Below are 20563 nucleotides of genomic sequence, written 5' to 3' on the forward strand. Positions count from 1 at the left end.
AATTCTTACTTTTGACTTCATTGTGGTGCATGGGAGAACACCTGAAAAAATATTTCTTTATATTATAAATCTGCTGCGTATACTGTCAAAGTCATAGCACACCAAATCCTATGGAACAGCAATGCAAGAGCAAATCATAAAATGGGATGATGCTTTTTGGCCCCAAGAATTATTTGCAGAGAAGTTCTTCATATAAATATTTTATTTTACCAACTATACAAACAGCTTCTAGCATACTGGTTGTCTTAATGTCATCTTAGGCCTCTAGGTGCTTTTGTAATACAAACCACAGATGTAATGAGAGCTGGAGAACTATTTATTATAAATAATTTGTGGCAAGTTTCAGCATTTGTTTTGGAAACAACTGTTCACAGACAAGACTTGCAATTCTGAACAGTTTGACAAACAGCTAAATAAAATCAGGGAATAAATCACTAGACATTATTGCAGTGTAAGCCTGCAGCCAAAGCTCTCCCCCAAGCACTGCTGCGGTCAATGAGGCTGGCTATGCTTGCTGGAAAGCTGGAGCAGTGGACTGAAGCCCAGGCAAACCCCAGCAGCACTTTGAGGCCTTTTTTCTACCCCATTCACTTTCACAAAAGGCAAACCTCCATACAAGAACCAAGAAGAGGCCCAGTTCTGAGAAGGGTTCCAGGTGGGTATCATGTAGCATTGCATGTTTTTCCATGAAGACTAAAAATATTTGTGAGACTGCTGAGAGTGAAGGTCTGGCAAAACAAGGCAGAGAGAGAGAGACAGAGAGAGAGAGACAGGGAGAGAGAGAGAGACAGAGACGGAGAGAGCGCACAGAGCTGCAGCCAGTGCACTGGCTGCGAAAGTTGAACAGCTGGCATGGCCACACGGCTGTCCTATCAAGAGTACAGCGAGCAAGAACCACTGATGCTGAACCCAGTTAGGAAGCTGGCAGGAACAGCTAAAACTGAATGGATCCAGTAGGAGCAGCTGGTAATACACACAACAGGGACACCTGCTCCTGGCCACCAAAGCTATGAAGATCAGCAGTGTAGATCACTGACTCTAACCTGATATTATTATCTAACAGAGGAGCAGTGACTAAAGAGGTTTTGCTTAGTGTCCAGGAAACTCAGTGCCCAGTTTAGCAGCAATAACCCACATGCCTGTGCAGCCCTTGGCAGACTCAGGAAACCATCTTAGCTAACAGCTCTTGTGCTTTCCCAGTTATTTTGAGGGAGAGAGGAAAGGAAGGGTCAGGAAACCGAGCCAGAAACTATCTCAGAAACATGAATTTTCTATCCTTTTATGTTGTTAGAGACAATGGCTGCTGTAGGACTGGGACATCTGCCACAAGATCCTCACTCTCCATACTTCCTAAATCCATCGTTAGCAACAGTAATAGGTGAAGTAGTTATCTATGCTGTCAGGAGGGCTTTAGGCTAGTCTGGCTCATTGTTCTGAGGCACCAGGAAACTTGACAGCATGTTTCCTTGAACCCTGCTGTATGACAGTGACACATGCTTACCTGCTTACAGTTTGAGCTGACACTAGTTGGTCTCCTTTAACCATGAACAACAAATTGTGGATGGGATCCAGTAATTGAGCACAGGAGTTAACCCATTCTCAGTGTCAGGAAAAGGATGTCATTGGGATGATAGCCAATTTGGAGAGTGGTTGGGTAGAGGTCAGAACGTGAGGAAAACAATTCTTCCTGCTACTGGTGCAGATTTCTCAAAATGATGTGTTACCATGTTTACTTTCTCCTTCCCTTCCTCAACTTTGTTTCCTTAAAAAAAATAAATAATAATTTAACTAAATCTTTTATTCTTTATTCCACCATGTCTGTATAATGTAAAAGCAAACCTCTGATGTGAAAATCCTTAAATCTTTCAAGTCAAAACCAATGCAACAGTTAAAAGAGTTAAGGATTCATTCACCTTTAACTTCACAAATGAAGAGACTTAATTATTGCAGATAACATAATCCTTGATCTAAACTTATTTCTGCTTTATTTTTCCTTTATCGTAAAGGACTTGTACTGAAAATACAGTAATATTCAAATATCTTGCTACTTTCTGCTCCCGAAGTACAAATTCTAACCCCCTGTTAGTGACACACCAACTAATATTGTGCAGCTGCAATTATGTGAGTGGGAGGTGATTAGGATGTCAGTAACACAATTTTATCAGTTCAGATGAAGGATAAACAAAGATAAAGATAGATCACAGATAGGAAGCTCTGCTGTAATTTTAGTATTTTCCAAACTTATAATTTTATATTGGCTATTCCTTTATTTTAAAAGAGGTGTGAGAACATTATGATCCAAAGACTTGCAAAATAAAATTTTCCTCTTTGAAATTTGTTGTTATATCACAGAAACTGAGCTATGCTGAAATAATCAGCAACATGTTGTCATTACTAACAGGAATTTCTGATTTGAATCAGATTTGCAATTGGAAAACACAGAACACCTATTTCTAGTCTTGGAATATTTACTATGTTATTGCTAGTGCTGCCTATATCCCCTTGTAAAACAAAAATTCTTTAGCTTGTTATAGTTAAATTCCCATGCATCCGCTAGATAAAAAAATAAAAATAAAAAATACATGATGTGTTAAACATATAGTAAGGAGTATATTCAATTTCAGCCTTTCAGTTCTGCATATAATGACACCAGATAAATCTGTATCACATTTCTAAAATCAGACATATGCATCACAATTTATTCTAATCAAGATACATAAAGGTTACAACCATCTGCTTCCCAGACTGCCTTCATAAGTTACATGACAAACTGAAGTTATGAATTTCCTTGAATTTAAGTGGTTATTTTATTGACATTTGGGGAAAAGAAAAAAAAAAAAAAGAAAAAAAAAGAAGGTCAAGTCAATAACTAAGAACAGTTCTAACAGTATTTTGTGTTGGGTTGACATGGTAAGTGAAAACATGACTGATAAGATCAAAGTTCAGAACTTGAATATGCTTGTTTCACCTATATTCTTGATAAGGCCATAACCTTTGCCATACTATGTAAATGCCATAGCAGCGTTCTTAAACTTACTAAGGCCCAATATAGGAAATCAAAGGAAACGAAGGGGAAAGGGAAGGGGAAGGGGAAGGGGAAGTCTTTAGCAAAAGTAAAAAGATTAAAACAAACTCTTCTCTGAAGCAACAGTTAAAAGTACAAATTGATGTAGATCATTAACCAAAGGTCATGCAGAATCAGCTTTCTTAATAAAAAGAAATTAAGAGGAAATATCATAAGAAAGGCTACCTGCATTTTTCCTTTTGAAATGTTTTTCCATGATTTATATATTTTATGAATAATTACATAATTGGACCGTATGCTGTATGGAATGCCATGGGAACTTGAACTTGCTTTGCATTCCTGATTGCTAACATAGTTAATGGTGGACACCTTGATGATTAAAATATTCTTGAGTCAGACATACATGCAAGTGCTTTTTTTTTTTTTTAATGCAACTCATTTAGTTTTTAATTATTTGCCTTATGTCCATTGATAATTTAGGATATACACAGGACACTTTTCTCAATTAATCTCTCAGAACCCCACAGTAAGACTCTCTTTGCATGTAACAGCTGGCATTTTCAAATGTGCAAAGCTGGAGTTCAAAATCCATACAATATACCTTGAAAACAGATTTTGTAATACTGTGAACTAGAAAATACTGTTATGAAAAACAATTTTCCAGCCTAAATAGTGCAATTTTAGGTCAAGGAAAACAATGGACCAACAGAGAATTAACACTAGTTTCTCAAGAATAGCCTTAAAACACAGATGCTGGAGTGCTTTAGAAGCTAGGACAGTTTGCAGATAAAGCATGGGTACATTGTGTGATGGCCAGTGATAGTATTTTAAAAGCTGTAACAGTGATGACAAAAACTGATGACAAAAATGGCATACAAATAGGACACTTCATACAACCTTCTCTGAGTTAACATCAGCCAATTTCATTGTTTGTAAATAGTCATTTTTGGTAGATCTAGTTAAGTTTTACTTGGCAACTGTTGACTTGATGAAATTAAACTGGAAAAGGTTTTATCAGCTTCATAATTTATTTGCTAGGGTAACAGTTGGTGGATGCACTTGGTGATCTCAGAGGTCTTTTCCAACGTAAACGATTCTATGTTTGTATTATTCTATAATGGAATTTCTAGTCATGATCAGTATCCTAAGCATAAAGTTATCACCTGTTTTGAAGATGGTCTCCCAACCTTTTCTGCTGGAATTTGACTACTTCCCACAGGTAAAACTCTGAGAGGAGAATGAGGCACACCCATGACAAAGATACAAAAGATGTCATTAGTGCTTGTAATGGGATATGGAAAATAGCAGATCCAGGATATATTAATTCCCTAGGTCAGTATGTCAAGTCATTTTGAGTCTTGCTCTTACCATAACAATGCTGATATTTTCTCTTTTTGGAAGGTAGAAATATAATTCTGAAAAGACCTCTACATGGCCATGATTTCACAAGACATTTCCATGCCTTAATTTACACCTTAGAATCTAAATGTGGGGCTTAAACACACTTTATGTATACTTCAGCAACTTCAAGGGCAGATTCATCCAATGGGGGACTTAAAAGCCAATGAATTTCAGGAGACAGAAAATTACGTTATATCACAGATCAGTTCCCATCTCCTGTTTTAAAGTCTGTCAATCTGACTGGTTTATTTATTTATTTATTCTGTAGCTATGGTGACAGTTCATCTCTGTCAACCAGCAGCTAAAGAGTTAGGCACACCTATCTGTAAACAATGGCAGACACACAATATTGTGTAGATGACACAATTAAGAAACCTTATGAGTTTTAGCAATATTAATACATATCCTCACAGTAAGTCCAAGTAACGCTTATCTGCATACAATATTTTTGTCATTAGACTGCATATGAGTAAGAAAATGAAATCTGTATTGAGCAGCTGGACCAACAGGATATCCAAAACTTGGGAAGAGGGAGACTGCTGCAGTGAAGACAGGACAAAACAGATGAAACGTTAAATGATATTTTCTCCACTAATATTCTGTTTTATTAGGTACATAATAGTGGAATGCCTGTAACTTTTACAAAGAAGTGGAAAGGGGTTATAAATTAAGTGTCCATTCTAGTTATAATCTTAATCTTTTCATACCAGATATTAAATTTCTCCATTCATACAGCAGCTTCAAAATAAGCCTAAACTGAAAGTTTCACACTTCCCCCATGAGAGACTGGCAGCCCCACTAACGGCAGAGTGGCACTTTGGCTTGAAGGTTACATCCTCATTGTGCAGACTCAAATCTTTCCTCTTCCTGACTAAATCTTGCATCACTAAAATTACATATTCATTCATTTTATTTCATTATTTCAGATTAGAAGAGTGTGCATACAAAATCATTTAACAACAACAGCTTCAAGAGTGCTTCAGCAGATCCTCCCCTCTACATCATTTTGTCTTTAGTATTTGTGATAAATGTAATCCAAAGGACTTTTGTTAGTTGATATATTTATTTATATTTGTGTGTGTGTATTTCAGGACTCTTTGGAGTTTTTGCACTACTCTCATTATCTTAAGTTTCATATTTTTTTCTTTATATTATTTATCATGCTTATTCTTGCAAATACTCTGAAATCATCTGAATATTGTTTGTGCTATTCTTTATACTCACCCACTAATCATTTTCATTTATTTTATTAATTCAATTTAATTAAACTGAGTTACAATATCATTGCTGCTAACAATTTCTTAAATGTTTCAAATTTCTCTATTAAACGGTTCACTATATGTAATAAAGATACTTACATTCCTTAGGGCATTTTAATATTCCCTCAACATAAGCTGCTTCACAATCAAACTTTTGTTTCTTTACTTATTCTTAAAGTGTATGTTCAGATAATACTGCAATCGTTAGCTCCTACACGTTTTTTTTTTTTTTTTTTTTTTTAATTAGACTTGTCTCCTTCACAGGATTAGCTCCCAAATAACCTTTGACTACATGGATTGTTCCACAAATTGTCTCACAGAGCCATGCAGTATTATCATATATATATATTTAATAATACAGCTATCACAATCGAAATCTCAAGAATTAAAATCTGTGATCAAAGTTCTGGCTCTCTTGCAGACTTTTTTCTTTTATATCAGCAATACGTTTTATGATCTGCTTTTCTTAACTGCCCTCAAGGGTTATAATAACTGGATTACTTTATTGTTCTTATCTATTAAAGCTTTCTGATGTACCAGCCAAAATACTTAAATATTTCTCTGTTGGCAGCCCAATACCATCTCACTTCAATAGAACCACAACGTTTCTCTGCCTTTTCTTGTTCATCCTACAGTCAATTTTCTGCTTCTCTATGTTAACATTTTTTAAGTGATTTTCCTTCCTGAGGAAGCCTGGATTTCTGTTCAGTAGACTGCATTGGGAATGTACCTTGGCATTTATTCTAGGGAAAGACTTTGGTTTTTGTTCATTTATTTTCTGTTTCATCTTTAAATTCATAATTCAAAATAAGGACACAGGCCTATTGGAGCAAGTCCAGAGGAGGCCAGGAGGATGCTCAGAGGGCTGGAGCACCTCTCCTACAAAGACAGGCTGAGGGAGGTGGGGTTGTTCAGTGTGGCTCTGTGCAGACCTTGCAGTAGCCTTCCAGTACCCAAAGGGGGCCCAAAAGTATGCTGGGGAGGGACCCTTTGTCAGGGAGTGGAGTGACAGGACAAGGGGGAATGGCTTTAAACTCAAAGAGGGGAGATTTAGATTAGATATTAGGGATAAATTCTTTACTATTAGGGTGGTGAGGCACTGGAACAGGCTGCCTAGAGAAATGGTGGATGCCCCATCCCCGGCCAGGTTGGACAAGGCTTTGAGCAACCTGGTCTAGTGGGAGGTGTCCTTGCTCATGAGTAGGGATGTTAGAATTACATGATCCTTAAGGTCCCTTCCAATCCAAACCCTTGTATGAGTCTATGAATTTCCCAATAATTTTGACAAGTTAAGCATTTTTGGGACCTACAGTTGGACTGTCTTCATTCCCTCCACCTCCCCATTTTACTTCATTTCTAGTCTAGAAGTGTGTGCTGCATAATTTACGTCAATAGTTAACCTGCTTTCTCCTCTCAGGGCTCCTAAGTGGCTTTGAACAGTGGTTCTACCAATGTCACTGTTCCACATGCATGCAAAATCACTCAAAAAACTGACTGTAAACCTGTATTAGCAGCAGTTCCTATCACAGCAGGATCATCTTCACGCTGTGTTACCAGAGAAAGAACTAAAGATAAAGACAGATATGAAGATAACATTGCTGAGAAAGTGATAAAGCACTGCCAGGCAACTCTATTAACAACTGCATATATCTGAGTCAGAGGGAAGGAAATAAAAGGGCCACAACTGTTACAGGATATATCCACCCAAGAAACAGTGGTCCTTTTATTTCCCTATATAGTGAATAAAGGAATTACTATGCCATGAATTGATGGAAACGCAATACAAACAGCAGCATTTCCTACCAATATTTTAGTTGCCAACACACAAAACAAAGTATCTTAAAACCATGAATGAGCTACAGCTCCAGATGTTGTAAGTTTACATTTCTTGCATTTTTCATAAAATATGTTCGTGACAGACTTTTGTGAGGTACTGCCCCCATTGAATCTTGAGATACATTTTCATCAACAAATTAAATGAAATTGGTCATTTACTAGTATGTTAAAGTATCATTTTGAGTACCCTGCGTCACTGCATACAAGCCTTCATAGGCTTTGACAATACATTTTCTCTCCCAGAGCAGACAGCCCTCCGCTGTAGCTTTCCACACTGTGAAGCTGACTCTACACAAATCAGCTTGTGCCTTAAAGGTGCCCTTACAGTGTTTCATTTGCATACTGACCTCTCAGCTATGCACCACAATATTATAAGAAAAAAAATGTGCGTGTGTGTGTGTGTGTGTGTTTGTTTGTTAGGGGACAGACTTCCACCATCTTTGCAGTACACATTCCATAACCGAACAAAAACAGATTACCACTACAATACTATTTAACCACACCCTCAGAATTCAGCTTTTGAAATATTTTTCTGCAAACATGCAAGTATATAAGGCTATTAGATATGTAGATAGCTGATATCTCCATGCAATAACTATATATTTGTCAAAATTTTGCAACTGCATAGAGAAGCAGTAACAACAGATGGCTGTAGAAATTTACTTCTGTTTGAAGTTCATTGATTCGCATTCTAGACATTTATTTTGCCAGGTAGCAGTTTTTGTGTGGTTTTATTACTGATCATCATGTTCTGATATGGAAGGCTGCTGAGAAAACAGTTACTAACTAGAACTAATGAGCTATTAAACTTGCTAGCACAGATACAGTAGCAGTCAAATAGTAGCAAGCACAGGACATGAAGAAAAATGTGTCCAGTTTTCCAGTTTCTCAGATATTATTATTATTACTATTATTATTATTATTTAATTATTATTGTTTGATGAGCAGACTCAGACAAGGCCCTGTTACAGTGCCTGTGGACTGTTTTTAGAGCATACTACAGCCACACAGTTGCCTTGTGACCTCAATGAGAAAAGACAACCTTAGCATAACCAAATCTGTACTGGAACACAACTAACATTAGCAGAGCTATAATTTGGCTTGACTTTTTAACTTTCTGACATCTTTAAACATACTGGACATTATAACATGCAAGCATTAAAAAGCAAAATCATCCTTTAGTGTGCGTGACTGGTTAACAACTTTACATATTACATCTTTAAGTAACAATACATTTAACAGTACATGCCCAACAATAGCATTTTCAGTAGCATCTCTTGTAGTTTGCCCCTCTGGTTATACTACCAAAAGCCTTTTATTCACAGATCGGGTCATTTTAAAACATATGCACCAGAAAGACAAGAAAGTACCTTCCATCAGCCATAGAGCACAACCATTAGTAACTTACTTTTTCTTAATGCATAGTAATAAAACTTAAAGGAATTAATTATAATATATAGATAACGAAATATGATTGTAAAAATTAAAACAATATTGAACAGATATACATTCTGAGACTTTATAGCATCTAATTACTGTAAGAGGTAGTATCCATCTTCTGAGAAAAATCCAATTAGTAACAGAGGAGTCAGAAACAAGCCTAAGAAACTGCTTTCTTCCTGTAGGTTTTAAGAAAAACAGTGTGGTCAAATGTTTAATGTGGATAGCTCTGGAGTGCTTAAAGGTTTGTTTGTTTTTTAGTAGAAAATCTCTTTTCTTATTTATATGAGATAGCTATGAGACAGCAGATGAGTTGAAAAGGATCCTTATGCAAGGCTTTTGTCTCTTGAGAAGGTCTCTCATAAAAGAAACGGAGACCTTCATGTTTTCCAACTTCTCACTGAAACCTCTTACTGAAGCATATACCACATTTTCATCAGATTTTTGTTCAAGCTGTATAAAATCTCTGGCTTGCTACCCTGTACTAACACCACAGTGCCTTTAAAATTCAGAATGTTAAATGGTTTCTATAGAGACTACCACAGAATAATTACTGCCTTTCCTAGGAAGCAAGTTTTGGAATGCTAAACAAACTAATATTTTCAAAATATTTGCTTATGATTTGTGGGGCAGAACTTCATGGTCAACGCATCCATGAAAAAAGATGACCATAGTTCCAATTTCTTATACCATGCCAAACAAAAAACAGCATTTCCAATAAAACATAATTTAAGAAGCATTTCAAGCTGATGCATCTATCGATAAATAAAACAGGGCACAGTATTTTCATTATGAACATTTCAAAAATACTAAAAGAAATTTGATATGTTCAACTAAATCATTTGCTGAGGGTAATTCTCCCAAGTCTGCAAGTTGGGTGGGAGGGATAACAAGAGCTTGAGAAGCATAGAATATGAAATGGAAAGAAAAATTACGTTGCTTTTTGATACCTGAGGAAAAGCCTGAATACACAAGCCAAGGAACAATGTTTTTAAAAGTTACATCTCTGGAAATCTAATGGAAGGAGATAAAATCCTGAAGACCAAGGCAGACATATTTGAGAACTAGATCCAAGATGAAAACCTCAGGCTACACGGGCTCCCATATGATCAGGGTAAGAACGAACCAGTTAATTTTCTTGAAAATTGGATTGCAAAAGCTTAACAGCTTACATTTGAAGATGACCCACATTGCATTGAAAAGGCACACAGAATTGCCTTTAAGAAAATAAAAGAAAGAAGAAAAAAAATAAAAAGAAAAAAGAAATCCTGAGTAGGAGGCAAAATTATGCTTTGCCTCTTAGGTCAGAGGTACAAGGGAAGGATCCTCCTTAAGGCAGCATATAATGATAACATACCTTTAATGATAACATACGCCATGCTTCCTTACTTCCCCCCCTCCCCCATCTCAAGTGCCATAATTGCAGCAAGGACTCAGGTTAGCCCTGCCGAAGCACAGAAGCAAGGTGGCCACATCCCCTTATTTTCAAGGGGAAATAAGGTTTCACATTTCTTTCCCAGAAGACTGGGAAAATCAGGATGAGCATACCTGTGCAGCACTCCCTGTTTTTCAAACACCTTTCACACATGCAGAACTCTACAGCTTTGAAAAATCACTATAGCCAAACAGAAAAGAATAACCTAATAAGTATTAATGACCCTTGATAATTGAATTGTACATCTTTTTTTTGGAAGAACTTTCCAAGCACAGGACCCCAGGAGCAACTGACAAAAAAATTTCCAGTCATCTCCAGGTTTTGGTTTTATCACTGTATAACAAGCAATAAACATTTCATTTCAAACTGGTAATTACCACAAACAAAACTATTTCTACAAATGTTGTACTTGTTCAGCACTTCTGAAGACAAGATCTAAGATATCAAATCATTCATGTGAAAACTGAAATTAGAGAATCTCTTTGACCTTTACATTTGTATTTCCTTCATGTAAATAAATTCACATATTTCATAATGGGAATGATAAAACTTATGCAAATAGTCACTCAGTACCTCGATAAGATAGTTTATTTCCTGTATCAGGTGGTACAGTTACCAAAAATTACCAAAAAAAAGCTTTAGGAAATGCAATTGAACATAAAAGGTATAAAATTCCTCATTGCAGAGTAGCATTTGCAGTAACTTCTAATCAGATTGTGTTGGCTAGCTGTTTTTTAAATGGGTTGCTCTTTTTTAATGTTCAGTTCTTCCACCATCAATAGCTACACTTCAGTAGAAGAAGGTCTTAGCTGTTCAACAGTTTTTGTTTTCTTTTCTTTTTTTTTTGCCTTTTTTTCCCTCTAAAACTCCATTTCTGTCACCTCAAATAGTAAAAATCATACAATCTAGAGAGAAAACAAAACAAAAAAACAGAACCTACAAACTTTCAGCTGCTTTGTCAAAAAAGCAGCTTTCTTTTAGGTTAAACATCTAGTGGAACCATCTTGAGTGGAATGATAAATTAAAATGACTCAAAAAAAAAGAAATAATATTCCCTGACTTTTTACTGTTAATAGGAAAAAAAAAAAAAAAATAGAACTGTAACTTTTTAAAGACAACTATGGTAATTTCACAATTCAAAGGTCTTCTCATATTTGTTTTCTTATTTTTTTCCACTTATGTAAATCAACACGGGATAATAAAAGATCCACTACATCTCATAGTTAAACAACTACCTCAAAATCTTAATTAGAAGCATTCCAAATATGGTTAGTTTTCAAGCTTCCCAGGAACATTTTATTTTTGTTGTTCTCCATATTGACCTGCTTTAGCTGCCATTCTTATTTGTAGATCATTTTTCTCCCTTGTACCAAGTTGTTCCATTCTTTCCTCCAATTTAAAACATTATTTATCCCTTTTATTCAGTTTTAAGATAGATAATTGACCTACAGCTGAAAAAATGAATGCCCAGATTTCTCTGAAAGTCCTGTGTAAATAAAATTTGTAGTTTGCTACATTCAGATCTTAATTAATCTTAAATGAAGCAAGTTGTTTCTCACTGAGGTTTTGTGAATGTAATGAAGGAGAAAAGAAGTTACTCTGCATACATAATTAGAAAGCTACTTAAATGAAATTTGAAAAAAGTTTGCAAAGGTTTTTTATTTTTTTTTCTAAGCAAGAGTAAAGATTTTTGAAACAGTTAGCTGGAAAACTTTGTCCTATATTCAAAAATACCAAGTGGGGTGCAACAAGAAACACCTTTGTGATACTTATTTGATCTTTTTTAGATTGCCAAGTATATTTTAAACTACTAAATTGTGAACGTACATAATGAAAAAAAATCTAGCAAATAATTTTCAGATTTTTTTTTCAGCAAAACAAAATGCTCAGCTAAAAACAGATCACAGAAAACAGAACATATTATTTCCATTTTTTTAAATATTACTCAGGGTTAGAAACTAGTTATGTTTTTTTTTATTTTATTTACTTTTTTTTTTTTTCTTTTTTAGCACTAGGTGAAGAATCCCGGTGATGCTATGCTTCTTCCTCTTAAAATGATACTGCATCAGAAGGCTTCTGTAATATTACTTAATTGCATAATTAGCAGCATCAGCATTCTAGGCTTCTATCTAATTATATTCTTCTACTCCCAGATTGCCATTCTCACTCACACAACCTGACAGAACCCTGCCACCATCTACAGTGTATTAGAGGTAGAGAATTCAATGTCTTAAAACTGAGTAAAACATTAATTCACACCTCAAGTTCTGCTCAAATATAAGTACAGTCTGTTGTACCAACACTTGGTGATAGGACCCATGGGAATGGTGTCAAGCTGAGGCAGGGGAAGTTTAGGCTTGACATCAGGAAGAGGTTCTTCACCAATAGGGTGGTTGCACACTGAAACAGGCTCCCCAGGGAAGTAGTCACTGTACCAAGCCTGTCTGAATTTAAAAATGTGATTGGACTGTGCACAAAGTCACATGGTCTGAATTTTTGGGTAGACCTGCACAGTGCCAGGAGTTGGACTCTATGATCCTTGTGGGTCCCTTCCAATTCAAGATATTCTATGATTCTAACACCTTCACAATTCTTTCTGAACCCCACTGGCAAAGTTGTTCCTTTTTATTTTCATTTTTTTCATTTTATAAAATTTATTTCCGGTTCCAATCATTTAGAGCTACAGTTCTTTAAATTCAATTTAAGCCACCTCACTGTCTTCTGGCTAGCTTTTGTGACAGAAGTGGTAAAGCAGTTCTGAAATGTATAGCTTCAGGAAGTCCTGTCTGTTGACATAATGAGCCTACAATCACATGGATCCACTGAATTTGGCCTGGGAGAAGGGGAACAACAGATTTAGCAGGCAGACAGCTGTCTGATTTGTGCTGTTAGCCTAATGATCCCCTGGACTAGGGAATGGGCTGCCTGGGGAGTAGCATGTATAGGCAGTTTTATAACAAAACAGGCATCTGTTCTTGTTCCTTTGATATGTTATCAACCACGACATAGAGCACCACTAGAGAGAAAAGTGAAAGCACTTTAACTTTTCCCAGTATGTCATTTCCTTCTACCAACCTCCAAATCTCAATATTGGAGATTGAGATTTGAAATTGAGATTTCATCTCAATCTCTCATCATCACTGTTTTCTACTAGCTAACACTGAAGCACCTCAGATATTCCTGAAGTGATACTATATGTGCACAAAAGCACAAAAGAAAAAGCTCTGTAGTTTTAAGCACTCATCAGCAACAGAGAGAAGCAACACTGCTGGTACTACATTCAACACACACACATGTCCTGCTTTCACTTTGTTTTCTTTTCATGACTGCTGTGAATGTTTCAAGCCATGGTATTTGGGCACAAAAACTACGGAGTAATGAAAACCTGTGAACATCACTAATTACCTAAAAAAGAATTTTTGAAAAATATAAAGAGCTTCTTCAAAAATTTCTGCTTAACTCTAAAAGACAACTAGTGTGGTGAAGGAAAAGCAGCCACCTATAGTCATCCACTATTCTACTCTGCCAAGGACAAAAAGACAAATTGTGAAAACATGGAGTACCACATTGATACAAATGGAAAATATTTTCATAGAGTTTAAAACATTTTTTCTAATGAAAATAAAAACTCAAGAATAAAATTTCACGGGAGTACAGTACCAGTGAAACACTAGGTAAAACTTGATTCTAAAAGAGCAAAGATCATTAACATCAACTCAGTGTTATGTCCTTTGAGTCTTACCTTGTCTTGTTAGGTCTTGATTTTGAAGCTACATCAGTGTTCTTTTATAGCTGGGCTGGGAGAGAGAGAGAAAAGCAATACTTAGTATGCACAAACGATTACAACTGATAAATAAGAACTGTCAGCAACAATTTCATTTCAATTTTGCAGTTAAACATTTCAATTCTTTAATATCAATACAACTAAATATTAACCCTAAGGTCAAAATTATTTTTCTACCTATATAGCATAAGCAAAAAAGGTGTTAAACTCATGCTGGTCTCTTAAAGCTTCTGGTGTTATGCAATTTTGGGATTTTATGGATTTTGGGAATTTCTAAGTCGACAAGATTTTTCACAAACAGAAAAGGATGACCTGTTGTGCCTATATACAAAAAAAAGTAGTCAAGGTTTTACTACATATAAGACAATAGTGTGTATAATGACAATGCAAAAAAGTCAAGACAAAAAAAAAACCACAACAGTATATAATGGTAAAATTGTCTTGCACAACCATTTGTGTCTACACAAAAACTCTTATAATGACAAAAAGTATAAACCTTAAATAAATAACGTTAGGCCCAGCTTGGATCCACTTCCCAAACTGAGGCAGAGAAATCAAGTTAGGTTATTAAGACCCAATTTTAAGTATAATAATAATCTTACTAGTTAACATGCTTAAGCCTATTGGCACCATCAAAATATAACAATTTTCAGATCATCTAGGAATTTTCTCCTTTGACCATAAATTGTTCCACTATTGCATCAACAATAAACACAAATACTTCTTCAATTTCTATTTACACTAAATTAAAATCCATCTGAAAACGTACATCTTTCAATTCAGAGGGTAATCAAATAATTACAGAAAAAAATATGAATAAAAAGAGAAAAGAAAATATGAAAAATAATTACAGAAAAAAATATGAGTAGCATATGAAGTGAAATCCAGAGCTTGATAATTACAGATACAGTCTACTTTATTTTGGCCAATCAGCTCTTAATAGTTTAGCCTAGTAAGACAAAAGTCAATTAGTACTTCTTTAATAGACTAATCATTTTGCATTTAATTGTCATATCAATAATACAGGCATATCCCTACAGCGAAGTCAATAGTTATTATATCAACTAATTAAAATTTGAGTTAGAAGGTAACTCAATGAACGTTCTATTCAGAAAATGCAAATTCTTAGAATTAAAAAGAACACCTGATGGCAGGGTTTGGGGGGTGGGAGAGGTGGGTAGGGATTCTTCTCAGATTCAACAAGAAATACCAGAAATATTGTGTGGCTTTTTCATACTATTAGGAGTGACTTTTTGATTGGCATAATGAGAAGAACAGCAAAGCAGAAGGGTCTCCTCTCAAGTTGCACAAGATCATAAGATTCCCACTGGACAATATAAAATGCTGGCAGATAGCAAAAGAATTCCATACTTGTTATTCATTTCAAATTAAAATTTGAACATCATCCGAATAAGCCGAGCATTTGAAGCAATTTTCTTAACTTGGTATTATAAAATACAATTACTGGTAGGAAAATAAGTTGTAACAGGAATTGATTGTTTGAGACTACAGGTCTATTAATGACCCCAGGAAAAAAATATCCCTATTTACAGTAATGAGACTAGGAACACTATCAAGTTGCTATGCATTCTTATGCTCTTCATGAATTAGAAAAAGCTTTTGTAGGAGCATTGCTCTTAAGACAGTCTAGAGAGTCATATGTAACACTATATGCATTACATGCAGAACAGAGTAGTCAAAGCAAAGATCAAATATTATACATTGTACATTGTATCCTATGTCAGTAGGATATGCCATTGAACAACTTGTTTTATGCAAAGAAAAGCTGTAAGAGACTAGGGAGTTTGATATCTGAGTGTTAGCAAAAAATCACTGCCTTTTTTTTTAAATATATATTTTCCTAGAAAATAAATAAATTAAATAAATAAATATATATATATATATAAAGGAGAGAAATAAGATCTAGGATATCTAAAACTCTAGGTTTTATGGTTGAATTAAAATTCATGGCAAGACTGAAAAATGAGGAGACAAAATGAAGAGAAACCTGATTTCTAAAGGGAGACAAAATGAACTACTCCAATAACATTTAAATTAATCTACAAAAAGAAGAAGTGGAAGAGGAGAAAGAGTAACAAACACAGTAATTAAGAACAAGGCAATGTGATAATTTTGGAGATGGATGATCAATGATGCTTTTGGGAATACAAGAGTTTGTGGAGGTTAAAGGAAATTTTGACGTGCCTGAGCTAAACAAAACTGTATTTCAGGCTCAATAACATCCCAGATAACAGCAGAAAAGCATACATTCTCCTGTGACTGCAACTGCTAGCTAAAAAATATGCAGTATCTTCACAGATTCAATTATAAATAAATTATATAAAAAATGTTTACTCTGAGCTTCTATACATCTGTGTACACAGATTTGTTCATTCTGTATGAAACATCTCACACCTGTATGAAACACCTCAACGTGCAATTCTAACATGATCATGTTGAGTTTTTAAACATACAGTTCTATAATGATCTAGGAGTTAAAATGAGAAATTGACCTTGATGAGTAACATAAAATAGCCTCTAAATACATTCTGTACATAGGAGGGGGAAAAAAAAAAAAAAACAAACACACAAAAAACACACAACCAACAATAATACCATTAGCACACACCTGCAAATAGGTATGCTGTACATGAAATATTTTAATATACAGTTTAACACAGATTTTCAACATTAAATACAGTTCTGGCCTGATAAAACCAGCTAGAACAAAAGCAAAAACACTGAGAAATGGAGATGGATGGTGAGACATAAGCACAAAAATTTCATAAATGTCAGATCGTTAATGCTCCTCAACACCTCTAAGTGTTATCTCATCTCTAAAGGTGAAGAAAGAGATGTACAAACTAACAAGTTCAAACTTTTGCAAAGAGTATTGCTATGAGTAGAATCCCCGTAATTCCGGGTCCTTGAGCTTCAGAAATATCAAACTTCTAAGAATTTTTAATAGAATTTTTCTAAAGGACAGAATGGCATTACAGTCTTTACATTTACACATGCATATGTGCATTCGCATACATGCACACACATACTAAAGTTTGCCTAAGTCCCGACTGGGTTATTTGTCATAGCAATAAATGGAGAGAGAAACATTTCTGCTCGCCAGGAAATAATCACAGTGTTTTTCCTTGAATGTTTCTCATGCAAAATCCACCAGTATTCTTCCTGCAACATCATACTGAATTTATGGCTAGAAGAACTAAAAAGCCAGACTAAAAAATTATATTATTGCAGCCTTGGAACAGATTGCTTACAGAGGGTGTGAAGTTACCATCATTAGAGATGTTTTAGGATAAGTTCAGCCAGCATCTATCTGTGATTTGATTCCATCTTGCATCTATACAGACTATACAATCTCCTGCAGTCCCTTCCAAGGCAATCTTTATGCAGTTCCACTTTTCTTCTTCATACTATGAATGCGTAAGAGAAATCAGAGAAAGTGTAATGGGATTTTTATTACTAGCAAATACTAGCTATGAAAATAGAATGTAGGAGGTCTATCACCTCTGTGATTCTGTGATTTGACTACTAAACCACAATACCTTAAAACATGTATCTTATTCCCTCACAACCTGCTAATATAATTCAAAAAACAAAACAAACAAAAAAAAACCACCTGCAAGAGCCAGAGATTTATTCTACTTCCAACACATGCAGTTTGTTGTATGAACCAAGTAATGCACAATATATATTAGAATTAAACCCTGTCCACCGCTCTTGAAACTACTTTAGGAAATTCATATCAAATCTGTCTGGTGCAGTTAGTTTTTATGACAGAACTATTACAGAGAAATAAACAGTGTCACTGGTGAAAGGAATGTCAAGCTGCTTTGAATTGGCTAAACAGCATCTGATGTCCTCAAGGATTATAGTGCATTATGACCCTGCCCTACCAATCTGTTTAGCTTCTGACGCTTCACCATATGGGGTCAGAGCTGTGATTTCTCATATAATGCTAAATGACCTAGAAAAGCCTGTAGCATTTACATTGCCAACATGTACTAACATTGCAAAGACTTAGGCACAGACAAAAAACCTTCAACATATCTATTGTGATAGAGTACTGTTATATTACTAAATTTGACTCTATTCCTTGGTTGTTAGGATAACAAAATAAACGTCCACCCATGTGGGTTTCACATATACACAGAACTTAAGCAGTGTTTCTGATATCACCTTGAGACTTGTACTATAACATTTTTCACTGATCATGGCATTTAACAGAAACGGCTTGGTAGGCTGGCAACAATCTTGGGGATAACAAAAAATAAGGTTGTACTAAAGAAACCACTGTTCATGAAAATTTCACTGTTTATTAAAAGCATCCTTAGCAAGTAGTACAGTGAAATGTTTATTAAAAGTAAATAAAATGCCTTCTTGTGATGTAGTGCATTTGGGCCAAGTGAACAGCAAGGTACTCATTCGAAGTTTAACAAACTGTTCCATTTTTCAAGTTCTGTTTGTTGTCCCATTCTGAGAAGCCCCTGTACAATATGTCTATTACGAAAAAGAAAGTTTCATCCTTTATGAGGCATGACATGTATGAGAAAAGAGAAATAGGCACCATTGCCCCAGTTATCCAGTTCATGATGTACCCTCAAATTCCACAGAAATGGAGGCTGGTTCAACATCTTTCATGATCAGACTCTCCAGACTCTCTAAAGTGTGTGTGTGTGTGGGGGGGGAAGACCACTCTAAGGTGGTCTTTAGGTGACCACCTAAAAGGCATATATTCATCCACGATGGTAGATTATTTGCTGTGAAATTAAATATTCCAACATTTATATCTCTGAAGACAGAAAAAAAAAAAAAAAAGCTAAATCAGGCAAAAGAGAAAAAAGCTTCCATCAAGTGTACTTTATGAATAGATGCAAAGAAACTGGAACAACATAGGACCAAAGACAATCTCTATAAAGGTGTACTCACGTGGTCTCTAAATATTGAAAATCTATGTTTTCAGCAGGAGTTCTGGTCTAAAAATATCTAGGCTGCAGAACCATATATAAACAATGAAAAAAAGGAACTTTGAAAATTGGAAGGTTTTAACAAGATTTTACTTCCTTTTATTAGAATTTATAAGAAAAATATATCTGTTTTCATGACTAGCACAAATAAAAGTATATGTTAATCCAACAGAAACAATTCAACCAAACATTACTTTCCTCACAAGCAAATGAAGCTGATTCACTGATTAAAAAAACAAACAAACAAAAACAAACAAACAAACAAAAAACAACTACAAAACTTGACATAAGAAACTCTCCTTTGGACATATGCATGAATTCATCTGGATGACATTATCATAAAAACTACAGATAATGAGGAAACAGAAAAGATAAATGGAAAGGGAGAGGCAACACAGGGAAAGGGATAATAGATCAATAGGTTAACCATCTTCAGTAGTTATTTCACAGTGAGACATTCTAGAACATCTTAAATGAGTAGAAATGGCTCAAAGGATACAAAAGGGTATGTGCCAAACATCCAAGAAAGCAATTTTGATGTGTTTACAGAACTGTCAGTGGGAGCGATGTCAAATAATAAAGTGGATATGATTTGATTTCATAGACAATTATGGGTGAATGTTGAGTGTCGTGTTCAGGAGCAGAGACCCAACCTCCATTACTGTTAATGGGAGCACTGACTCCTGCAGTGTACTAGAACTGTAATTGTTTGGCCTCCAAATACCAAAGCACTGCTAAAATGAAGACATAGTGAGGATTTCTCAGAGACAGAGGCACTAGAAATGCTACATTAGTTAAGTAAGATACGTCAGCAGGGAAAGAAATTCTCACTTGCTATTACACTGTTTTCTGTTTGAGGACTGTGCCTCTTACTAAGAAGCAATTGCCTGCTTCTCTTTGTTCTTGCTCTTATTATTTTTCCTGTTCCTCCTACATGAAAACATAATGAGATTAATTTATTTCACAGCTTATAAACTTCCTCTACCACAAACTGACAACCTCACCATCAAACCATTACTTATCATCCAGGAGTTTCCTTTCCTAGTATTTTTGCTTAAGGAAAGGTTGACTAGAAAACAGGAATTCAATTTAATAGGCAAAAAGACTCAGCTTAGAAATATTTTGCAAAGCAGGCACCACTCTTATGTCCCATATGAACAGCCAATTACCTTACCTGCAGACTTACGTTCGTGTCACTATTCTTCCCCATAATCACGTAAAGAATATAAGAATAGCCATCCTGACTATTTAGCTCATCACTACCTATGTTGTATATTGGATGTCTTCATTCAGCACGCAATAAGCCATAGACCAGGAGTTTCTTAAATATTTCTGTATTTAGCAGCTCTTTATGGATTTATTTTTCTTCTAAGGATTAATCCAAATCTCTCTGAACCGATG

General features: G+C 35.3%; 1 long non-coding RNA gene across 11 annotated transcripts in view; it reads right to left on the reverse strand.

The window, feature by feature from the left end:
- LOC137863708 (uncharacterized) overlaps positions 1 to 20563 on the reverse strand; it is a 315617-nt gene that overhangs the window by 196017 nt on the left and 99037 nt on the right. For all 11 annotated transcript variants that reach the window (XR_011101053.1, XR_011101057.1, XR_011101055.1 and 8 more), the window contains exon 2: positions 14139 to 14193. This is a non-coding gene — a long non-coding RNA (uncharacterized lncRNA). The remainder of the gene's footprint in view (positions 1 to 14138; positions 14194 to 20563) is intronic.

Source organism: Anas acuta, chromosome 13, assembly GCF_963932015.1.
Source record: "Anas acuta chromosome 13, bAnaAcu1.1, whole genome shotgun sequence".
NCBI lineage: Eukaryota > Metazoa > Chordata > Aves > Anseriformes > Anatidae > Anas > Anas acuta.